We start from the raw sequence: 11,657 nt of genomic DNA, 5'->3' as shown, positions 1-11,657 counted from the left end.
GTGATTCCTGCACTACTATGTTCTATTTAAATCCAGATTCCTTTTATAGTTTGCAGTGAAATTTGTTAAACCGTTGCTTAATGGGACAGAAGTACAAGTCACTCTTTACTAACACATTTATAGATGAGTTTATTGCTGAACGACACAGCTAGCAGTCTCACACACTCTTTAGGTTTTTCAAGTTTTGTGTGTAATCGTTTAGTCTATCAAACCTCACCCTTTTCTCCCCAGTATCACAACAGTATGACTCCCAAAGTACAGATCAGTAAACAACCGATGATTCTAAAGCCAGAACAGAAAGATACAGTTGGAAGATGAATGACTGCGTTTTTATGATGTGTAGTAAAACTACCCCCTCTTCTTGTCAAATCCACAACACCCAACAGATGGTTTGTTACACGCGGGTGTGTCATTTTACGGCTTTAATGTTTCCAGCTGATGAGGAGAATGAGTGCATTTCAAATGTGCGTCCAAAGGCTTTAAACATCCGCTTTGTCTGTAACGACAGTATCAAACTACAGAGAATTGTTTTTACTAAAATGAAACATTTTCAGATGAAAACGTTTCATTTTATTTCACTGTAACACCCCCTCAATGCCATTTTTAGGATATTCTTGGTGATCCCATGTTTTCATATTTATGCTTTTGGCACTGAGGGTATCTGATACGCACGTTGTCGCTGTGTTTTGTGCTACCAGCTGTGAGCTCTGCTTTTGCTTTGAGCAGTCTGTTTTTATTTTGTCTCGCGAGTGTGTGTTTTTCAAACCAGATCCTCCTCAGTTTGATTTTGTTACCACAAACTTTGTGTGAAGTTCACAACAGAGGTAAAGAGATTTAAACACACCAGTTTAAGGACGCAGCGATTGGACCAGCTGCACAGGGCTGGTGAAGCAGAGAGTGTCGGGGAGATGTGCAACGAGAAGGGTCTGGCTGCAGCCACTGTGGAGCTCCACAGTAGCCGGATACACGCATGGATACCGTGGAAGTCTTGCAAGTTGATCGCAAAGGTTGGTTAAGTCTTTCTTATATAAATTTGCCGTTAGTGATTTCATAATTCTAGGAATCGTCTAGTTTTCTTACAATGATCATGTTGCCACTTTTTTGCGTTACAACAACATTCCTCCTTATTTTAATGTTTTTTCATCGTGCTCCATGGCAGAGAAACACACAGATATGCTTTTTCCTGGGCCTGGTTTCAGTAAGAGAGCTGGATTAACGGCTTCTGTGGGCGAGAAGAAGCAAAATCCACATTTTGCATTAGAGTATGATTTATTGTTGGCGTCAGAGATGCAAAATAACGAATACTTCAATACTGTACTTAAGTAGAATTTTCTGGTATCTTTACTTTACTGCTGTACTTTTTTGTGCCTACTGTATACTTCTTTATACTTCTCACATTTTAGCACGCGTATCTGTACTTTGTAATCCGTACATTTGTAAATCAGCACGCGTGCTTTGGACGCAAGATTACTTCAAAATTTTGTACATAAATTATATTTTAGACCCTGTACTTCTTACTTCGACTTGACTAAAAAGTCGAGTCAGTGCTTTTTAAACAGAGGTATCTAAACTGTAGTAAGGAACGTGTTTACTTGTGACACCTTTGGTTAGCGTCAACACTGTAAATTTCGTCACAAACAGATTTATATATTTATCAATACTTCTATTCGTCATTCTTTTCTGTACAGCTTTTTTATTGCCCAGATTTTAGTTAGCCTCTGTTCAATTGACTGTTATATGTCAATAGAAACATGTCTCACAAATTAAAGTGTCTTTTAAAATATTTGTGGGGTTTTTTTCAAGGATTTTCTTCCCAAATCTATTACATGCCAACTGTAAATTGTTATTTCTGCTAAAACCTTAACTTAAATGTGTATATGGTGTTTATCTGTTTCTCTCTCTGTTTTAGATGCACACATCAATCTGGAATTCGGGCTTAAAGCCAGAACTGCAGGAATGCAACACGTGTTGCAGAGGACTCTTTCACTGCCCTCTGTGCCCCACTTTCAGCCCTGCTGTCAGGGCAAAGATTGAGGAGCATCTAAGTGTGCATATAAAAAATGCTTTGCCTTTCAAAGGTATGTTTGTATTAAATATACTTTATAGTTATAAATATGCACTTTTTTAAGCACTTCTGCAGTATCTTTGTTGACTTAAAAGTTGCTGTTGATATTGTACAGTTCAGTGCATTCATCTGCAACAAAAATAGTGTTTTTATAAAATATATTTTTATTTACTTTTCACCACTTTTCTTGACATAACTTTTGTGATCCATACCATTTAACTTTCATTATTGAGGTTGGCTTGGATGTTTTTGTTAACATGTACAATCTGATTGTTAGACAAATTGATTGCATTCTATACAACTACATTTAAATTACGTTTGTTTGTTTGTTTGTTTGTTTGCTTGTTTGTTTGTTTGTTTGTTTGTTTGTTTGTTTGTTTGTTTGTTTGTTTGTTTTTTTCTCTTACAGATAAAATGAGTGCCGGTGCAGGCTGCCTTGTAGGACAACAGGACACTTTCACTGCCCTGTCTGTAAGATTACAATCATACGGCGTGGGGATATGGCAAGGCATTTATTGTCTTGTCAGCATTCTTCAATGCCAAGTCAGCCACCATTATCAGGACTGCTCCCCGCTGAACTCTTCGAGGAGACCCGTCTCCCCCCCCCAAGGTTTTGTCTTCGGTATCTGAACCATTTTCTGAGTCTTTGTTAGAACATTCATAAGCTCTACCCTCTGTGTTCAATAAAACTGCAGCTGATGGAAAGTCCATGAAAATGACATGCCCTCACTGTGGCCTTACTCTTCGTAGCTCTGGCAAGCTATTTGCACACTGGAGAGAGGAAGCCAAAGCTGTGCTTGAAGGACAACACGTGCCCATTTTCAGACTGAAAAAGCGCAAGTTCCAGGAAGTCAGTCAGGTCAGTATTCACTTTAAACAGTAGTGTAATTACATGGTTAGTGACATTTGAATAACTGTTAAAAAACTGTTCTGCAACAGAGAAATAACTATGTTTTCATCCCCATTTGCCTGACACAGGAGCCAGCAGTTGTTGAAGATCTGCGTCCTGCTGTGCAGTGGGCTGTCCAAAATAAGGCACATGTAACAATGCCCAAATATCTGTCCTTAAATCAAGTGGACCAGCAGAGGGTCTTAAGAGACATGTCAGAGGAAGAAGACACTGGAGCAAGGGACTTGTTCCTCTTTGTTTTTCAGTTTGCAAAGGACATGGAGCTCTTTTTGAAAGCATGTGCTGATGAGCAGGGGCTAAGGGTCAGTGCTATGACATGTAATGGACAAATGAAGGCACTGGCTGTGTTTGTTTGTTTGTTTGTTTAATATGTTGTTGTTGTTGTTGTTGTTGTTGTTGTTTTTGTATAGTACAAAATTCCAATTAAACTTATTTCAAAATGTTGTTCACTTGATTCTGTGTCCATACTTATAATAAAGGATTACAGTGAAACAGCATTAAATGTAAATGTAACAGCATTTTTTTAAACTTGTAATTTCAAAATAAAAAGCTTATTGTTGATATTAACAGTAAAGAATTGTAATCAATAATATTTTTATACATTTTAAACATTAACACTCTGGGCTCTATCCTGGCCATCTGTGGACACTTCACTTATTCTTTTTTTTGACTACTGCACTGCAGTGGACCAAAACAATGACACGGGTTTGATCTTAAGGATCTAATAGTTGTGTGTGTTGTGCATGACATTGCCACACAAATATGTATTTGCAAGATAGAGTAGAATAAATTATGACGCATGAAATATTACATAGGCTGCAGTGAATTTCTGTTGATACAGACTATTGAGCTTTGAGTTTCCCAGTCAAACTTAGCTTTGAAGCACATGCTAAAAACACTTTTACTCTTTTACATTTCATAACAAGACACCATAGCCAAAATATTAACAAAATATATATTATTAAAAAATTCAAAGCTCCAGCACATACAGCAACAAACACCGTTAGTAAATGTGTCCTGGAGTTTATGCAGGTGCAGAAAGTGCTGCTGCTGTAAGTCAGCCTAACAGCTTCCAGATCACTTATTTTTCTGGAAAGATGGTAGGAAAGGCATCACTGCTCATTTCTACAGTCTCCCAGATCTTGGAATACAATCCCTTTGTACCATGAAACCACTTCGCAGTACTAGGAGTCCACTAAAACCTATAAAGAGAGTGATCCTGGAAGAAATGGGGCACACACTAGTGACCTCAACAATTGCAAGACAGCCTTTTCTCAGATGCTCAGATGGGGGGGAAAAGGAAGTTTCATGAAAACATTAGGACTTTATCACCGTTTTACCAGAAAAGTTAATGGTAATATATAACCTAACTGGCTATAAAGAGTAAAACATTTAGATACAATTTTGATGAAAAGGACTGGGGCTATTTTAAAGAGTCACGTCGGTAAAAGTAGAAAAATGTTTTAAGAAATATACATTTTATAGCATTTTGTGAACATACACAAAAAGTGGCCATTTTTGGCAACAAACAAGCTGAAAGAGTTGTATATTTTTGGCTCTCCTTGAACAAAAATAATAGAGCATAATAATCAATGTTGATGTTAATCAATTAGATGTCCCAGACTCTACTATTAATAATACAGCGGTGCCTCGTTTATCGCTGGTGTTACGTTCAAAAAATAACCCGCGGTAGGTGAAATCCATAGCCAACTTTATTTTTTACAATTATTACAGATGTTAAGACTGTAAACCCCTCACTACATGCTTTATACACTTTTCTCAGACAGGCATGAACATTTTCACACTTTTCTCTTTGTTTAAACACTCTTAGAGTTCAAACCTTAGAAACACAAGTCCAGTGCAAAACGTTTTGTCGGCATTGTTGTGTTTGTTTGGGAGAAAACTTACAAACATACAGTACAGCACTTCAGAGTTACACTGCTAGCGATCGAAGATTTATGTCAATTCGACAAGCTAAACGCATTCTGTACTGTACAGCAGGAGTCCCCAAGCTTTTTGCACCACAGACCACTTTAATGTCAGACAATATTTTCAGGGAACGACCTTTAAGGTGTCGCGGATAAATACAACAAAAGAATAAAAAAAAGAAACTGTGGTATTTTGTAAATATAATAATAAACGTGACTTGAGCTGTGCGCCAACAACAATGACAGTGACATCCTCTGCTTCTTAACGCTCTCTGGTCGCTATGGTAACGCGTAAATAGTTCTTTCAAAATAAGACACACAACTACAACCATACATTTCACACCGGAGGATCAACCCTCGCGGAACGGTACCAAAGGACCGCTCCTGTACAGGAGACACTGGACTAGATTGATTGACAATGGTCTACAGCAATCAGAACGCACAACACGATGTACTGTAAAAATAATAATAAATCAGCGAAACAGCAAGTGTCACTTTTGGCCACGAACAATTTAAGATGTTGCATCTTCAAAAAATAAAAATACAATAACTGAGCCTTACACCGGAGTATCGTTGCACTGGTTTACTGAACCTTACTTTCAGGGCATGTACAGAACATGAGCATCCATTTTCTACTGCCTCCTGCAGGACACACTCTTCTTCCACTTCCTTACACATTAATGTAACACAGAACTAATACTGCCTCTCCTGGCATTACCATTGTAACAACACATTCATTCTGTTTCTTTCAGAAGAATAACAGGAACTTAGGATGTAGGTATCTATGAATAATAACTATTATGTATACTCATATATTTATATAACCACTTATTTCTTGCGATACCACATCTCCTCCCCCCTTAAGTCAACAACTCCCTTGACTTACAAAATAACTGTTTATCTAAAGAATGCTTAACAAACAATCAACATGTAATTAAGGTAACCATACAACCATACAACTGTACATAGGTTTCCATGTTTCTCTTTTTTTTTTCTAACTAGGAAGGTACGTCCTTCCTGTGAGATCAGAGCGCATTGTTGCTCTATTTCTGGAAGATCTCACACTACCTAACAAAGTCCTTTAAAGTCTCTGGTGGACGTCTCTCTCTCTGGGAACGTCGCAACACGGGTGTCCCTGAGGAGTCTCCGGGAGCTGGAGTCTCCGGAGCATAAGGCAACTCCATTGCCGGAGGTTGTGGCGATGTGTCCAACTCTGATGGCAAGCAGCACTCAGGCACTGATTCTTTGTCAAGCAATGGCTCCACCTCCCTGTCTGGCGTACTGGGAACAGTGTCAGCCACTCTTGCTCTCACCTGATCCACGTGCCGCTTCACAGTTTGACCTGATCCAATGGTAACAATGTAAGACACTGGACCCGATGCTCTCACAATGACTGCGGGAATCCACTTCGGGCCATAGGAGTAGTTTCTGATGAAGACCTTGTCTCCTGGTGTGAAACTTCTCAGTCTTTTCTTGGTGACATGATTTTCTTTCTGTTTCAATTGTTTGTGCTGCACTTTTGTTTTCACATCAGGCATGAGCAAGTCCAAAACTGATCTGAGTCTCCGTGACATCATCAACTCTGCAGGTGATAAACCAGTAGTGGCATGCGGTGTGATGCGATAACTGAACAGAAATCGGGACAGTCTGGTTTGCAAGGTATCACCTTTTACTTTCTTCATCCCCTCCTTAAAGGTCTGGACCGCCCTCTCAGCCAGCCCATTTGAAGAAGGGTGGAAAGGTGCTGATCTTACATGGTCAATTCCATTCTGCTTCATGAATGACTCAATTCAGCACTTGTGAAACATGTTCCGTTGTCTGAAACTAACATTTTAGGTAGTCCAAACACACTGAAACTCTGGCGCAGTTTCTCTATAGTTACCTGTGATGTAGAGGATTTCACAGGGTAAATGTCCATCCACTTGGAATGAGCATCCACAATGATTAGAAACATCTCCCCGAGGAAAGGCCCTGCATAGTCCACATGGATTCTGGACCATGGTGACTCCGGCCACTCCCAAGGGTGTAATGGTGCAGTAGGTGGTGACTTGGAGTGTTTCTGACACTCCTCACATGCCTGCACTTCTCTTTCAATGTTCTCATCCATCCCTGGCCACCATACATACGACCTTGCAAGCCTTTCATCTTCGACATGCCTGTATGAGTCTGGTGCAGGAGTTTCAATATTTTGTCTCGGCCTTTGGTGGGAATAATTACTCGGGCTCCCCAGAGCACGCAACCATCCCTCACACTCAGTTCCAGCTTTCTCTGTCGATACGGCTTTAAACAGGTGTCGGTCTCAGTTGGCCAGCCTTTTAAGGTGTACTCGTGGACTTGCGACAACAAGACATCCTTAGCTGTCCATCGTTTGATCTGTGCAGTGTCCACTAATGTGTCATCCAGTACATCATCATCAAAACCTGCTCAGCCATCTCTTGCTCAGGTGCAGAGTCTGGTACCGGCAACCGGCTGAGCGCATCCGCGTTTTCATGATGTTTTCCTGGCTTGTACCTGATGTTGTACTCGTAAGCACTCAATGTCACGGCCCATCTTTGTACTCTTGGTGAGCCCATCTGAGGTATAGGCTTCTTTTCATTGAACAGTGAGATTAGGGGTTTATGATCTGTGTAAATCGTGAAAACTCGGCCATACAAGTGTTTGTGAAATTTCTTGATGCCAAATATCACAGCTAGACCTTCTTTGTCAAGCTGAGAATACTTTTCTCAGCAGGAGAGAGTGTGCGTGACATGAACCCCAAAGGTCTCTCGCTTCCATCCTCCATCTTATGTGACAATACGGCGCCTACGCCGTATGGGGATGCATCACATGAGAGAACCAACTCACGGTCAGCAGAATAATGAACTAACACCTCTGCTGAGTTCAACAGTTCTTAGATTTCTGGAATACTTCCTCTTGTCTCTTTGCCATGTCCACCGTACCTCGTGTCTCAAAAGTTCATGCAAGGGTGCCAACAGGGTTGCCAGGTTTGGAAGGAATTTGTTGTGGTAATTTAGCAAACCTAAGTATGCTTTCAGTTCAGTGACATTTGTGGGGTAGGTGCGTCCATGATTGCTTTAACTTTCTTTTCCACTGGGTGGAGCCCCTGGGCGTCCACTATGTGCCCGAAGTACTCCACTTTCTCTTGCATGAAGGCACACTTGCACCTCTTTAACCTCAACCCAGCTTCCTCCAACCGGGTCAACACCTCATCCAGGTTCTGTAGATGTCTTACTTCATCCCTCCAGTCACTAAGATGTCATCTAAATACACTGCTACATGAAGGTATCCCCTTCAAAAGACTTTCCATGGTCCTCTGGAATATTGCTGGAGCAGAGGCCACTCCAAAAGGCAATCTGTTATAACGTGAACAGCCCCCGAGATGTGTTTACTGTCACGTACTTTTTCGATTCGTCATCCAAGAGGATTTGCTGGTAAGCGTGGCTCATGTCTAATTTTGAGAACTGCTTACCCCCGGACAGTGTGGCAAACAAGTCCTCCATTCTGGGTATGGGGTACTGCTCCAGTGAAGCCACGGTAATTTACAGTAAGCTTGTAATCCCCACACAGTCTTATTGTCCCTGGGGCTTTAGGAGTGGCACTACTGGTGCCGCCCATTCAGCATATTTCACTGGCGAGATGATGCCTTCTTTCAACAGTCGGTCTATTTCCTCGTCGACTTTTGCTCGCATAGCAAAGGGGACAGAACGCGGACGGAAGAAGCGTGGGTGGCATCACTTTTCACATGAATAGCAGCTTTCATTCCTTTCAGGGTGCCCACTCCTCTTTGAACACATTTTCATGTTTACTTAACACTTGCTGAAGTGTTTTCTCTGTTGTTTTGACTTGGTGCAGCTTTCTGTTGTTAGGACTGTTTTTTCACTTCACCCCAGTCCAATTTAATTTCTCGAGCCAAGCTCGACCTAGCAAGCTGGGCCGTCGCCTTCGACCACCACCAGGGGCAGATGTTTTTTCTGCTGCTTGTATTTGACGCTGACTCGTGTTGCACCAATCACCTTAACAGGATCCCCTGTATAAGTTTCGAGCTTGATTTGGATGGGCTGCAGGCTGGGGGGCTTGCTGTCTTTCCCTGTTTCTCTGATTGTTGCTTCGTTCATGACTGTTAGGCAACATCCAGTGTCTATTTCAAAGTTCACCTTTTTCCCTTCAATTTGCAATATCCACAGTGTAGGGGTCTACTCTTCTTAAGTGTACCGCACTGCCACGCCCTAACTTGAACAGTTTTCTGTTGTGCCCTTGACTGCACTTGAACAACAGTTCAACATAAAAAGAGTCATCTTCAGAGCTATCAGTTTTTGTTGTTATCTGCTTTCTCGCCCACATTGTGAGTACTGTAGTGTGAACTCTGCTTTTTTTCTTTCTTTACATATTGTCGATCCATACTTTTTTCTGGTTCAGTTTAGTCTTGCTCTTTACAAGCTCTAGCTATTTGTCCCACTTTACCACAAGCATGACATTTTTCTTGTTTGTACTTACGTCTGCTGCTGTGTGCTTGGTTCCTTTGCAACGATAACACTCTTTATTTTCTGCTTTAAAGGTACGACTCTCCTGTTGTCCTCTATTGAGACTGAAACATTTTGCTGACGCCCCTGAGGTCTGCAGATCCTGTGCATTTTTATTTGCAGTCTCCATGGCTACTGCAATTGACAGAGCTTTGTCAAAAGTGAGATCTATTTCTGACAAGAGACGTCTCTGAATTCGGTCATCCTTAATTCCGCAGACGATCCTATCTCTCAACATCTGTTGTAACGTGTTGCCATAGTTACAATCCTGTGCCAGGCGACGCAGCTCCGCTACATATTCCATGACGGTTTCATTCGGCTTGCGGGAGCGAGAGTCGAACTTACCTTTGCACAATTTCACTGGGCTTCGGATCGAAGTGATTTTTCATCAGAAGCACCAGCTCTTGGAAGGTTTTGTCTTTGGGCTTGGCCGGGCTGAGAAGGTTTCGTCAAGCTGTACGTCGCTGCTCCGACGACACTTATTAATATCGCTCTTTGTTTCTCTGCATCGTCGATCCCGTTAGCTGCGAAAAACTGCTCGAGTATTTCCGTATACTCATCCCAAGTCTGATTCTTTGGATCGAACGCTACTAGCGTGCCAATTGTAGCCATTTCCGCTTCGAGGTCACTGCCTTCTATTTCCAGCCGAAAACTTTTGCATTCTTTGAAAAGCTAGCCAAACCTGTAGCCGACTCCTCACTTTATTTTCTTCTCTTTTCTTTCAGTCCGATCGCCCAAACTCCTCCCCCTAAACGTCCTCGTCGCCAAAAAGATGTTGCATCTTCAAAAAATAAAAATACAATAACTGAGCCTTACACCGGAGTATCGTTGCACTGGTTTACTGAACTTTACTTTCAGGGCATGTACAGAACATGAGCATCCATTTCTACTGCCTCCTGCAGGACCACTCTTCTTCCACTTCCTTACACATTAATGTAACACAGAACTAATACTGCCTCTCCTGGCATTACCATTGTAACAACACATTCATTCTGTTTCTTTCAGAAGAATAACAGGAACTTAGGATGTAGGTATCTATGAATAATAACTATTATGTATACTCATATATTATATAACCACTTATTTCTTGCGATACCACAGTGAATTTTTTTTGAACAAACCCAGAGTGTTAAAAAAAAACATCCCACTTAAAACCATTTTATAGTAACAAAAACGCAATTTAGTTTTCGCTGTCAAAGTCGATTTAACCGAAGTTACGTGTTTACGGCTAGTGTGGAGGTCACATGTTTCCGGTTACTGTGGAGGTCACGTGTTTCCGGTTACTGTGGCGCTCCACAGTGGCTGCAGCCAGGTGCTCTTGTGTGCAACAGAAGCAGAGGGAACATTTTACAAGATGATAAATGGCACATTTAGGTGATTAAGGATTTGTTGACAAGATTAAAAGACACGTCCGTCAGAGTTCAACAACATTACAGTTTGATTAAATAAAAAGTTTTTAAACTACACAAGGGTCATTTTCTCCTCTGATAGTAATCATATTAAACATGTCAAGAAAGAAAGAGTATAAAGAAAAATAGTAAGTGTGTCTAATTAAACTCTTCCTGTGAACCTTATATCATCCTTTAATATGTTCGGTGTTACAAACTTGAAGAAGCACAGAAAAGATCATCAGACATTAATCTAATCAGTTTTCAGCCTTCATTCATATTGAAAAGTTGAAATCTCCCCTGCTAGACCCAAGTGCAGCGTTTAACATTTTATTACAGCTATTATTAAATGGAGAGTCCTCTTCACACCCTGAGGTTAATTATGAAGCTCCACAGGCTTCTGTGCAAAGACCAGTTCTGTTTACATTATACGAGCTTTAGAAGACATAGCATACATTTTCACTGCTATGCATATGATACCCACTTTTATTGGTTAAACTGCCGGGATGTCTTAGACACATAATGAGCTTTAATTTTCTGCTTCTAAGTTCAGATAAACTGAGGTTATTGTAACGGGGCGTAAAAATCTTAGAAACACTGTGGCTAACACGATCCTTACTCTGGATGGCATCGCCTTAAGCCGCCTGTTGCAGTCATTTGGCACATTATAAGTAAAATTGAAGCACACGATCCCAAAGCACAACATCAACATTTATTTATATACAAAAATAAAAATGCTTTTTACAGAAAAGAATTGTAACTTCACAATATTGCATTAAGATGAGCAGACAGATTTTAATCTCAGCATCGTGCACACAGATTTTTCAGGACACTGGAAGAGTTCCT

At 40.9% G+C, this 11,657-nt stretch overlaps 1 pseudogene; it reads right to left on the bottom strand.

Annotated features, from left to right (window-relative positions):
* Positions 1-5,887: 5,887 nt before the first annotated feature.
* On the bottom strand, positions 5,888-10,112 carry LOC120733260 (annotated as a pseudogene).
* Positions 10,113-11,657: the final 1,545 nt, after the last annotated feature.

Source organism: Simochromis diagramma, unplaced genomic scaffold (genome assembly GCF_900408965.1).
Source record: "Simochromis diagramma unplaced genomic scaffold, fSimDia1.1 OVJJ01000235.1, whole genome shotgun sequence".
Classification (NCBI taxonomy): Eukaryota; Metazoa; Chordata; class Actinopteri; order Cichliformes; family Cichlidae; genus Simochromis; species Simochromis diagramma.
Note: the sequence above shows the minus strand (reverse complement) of the source record. Positions and strands in the feature narration are given on the sequence as shown.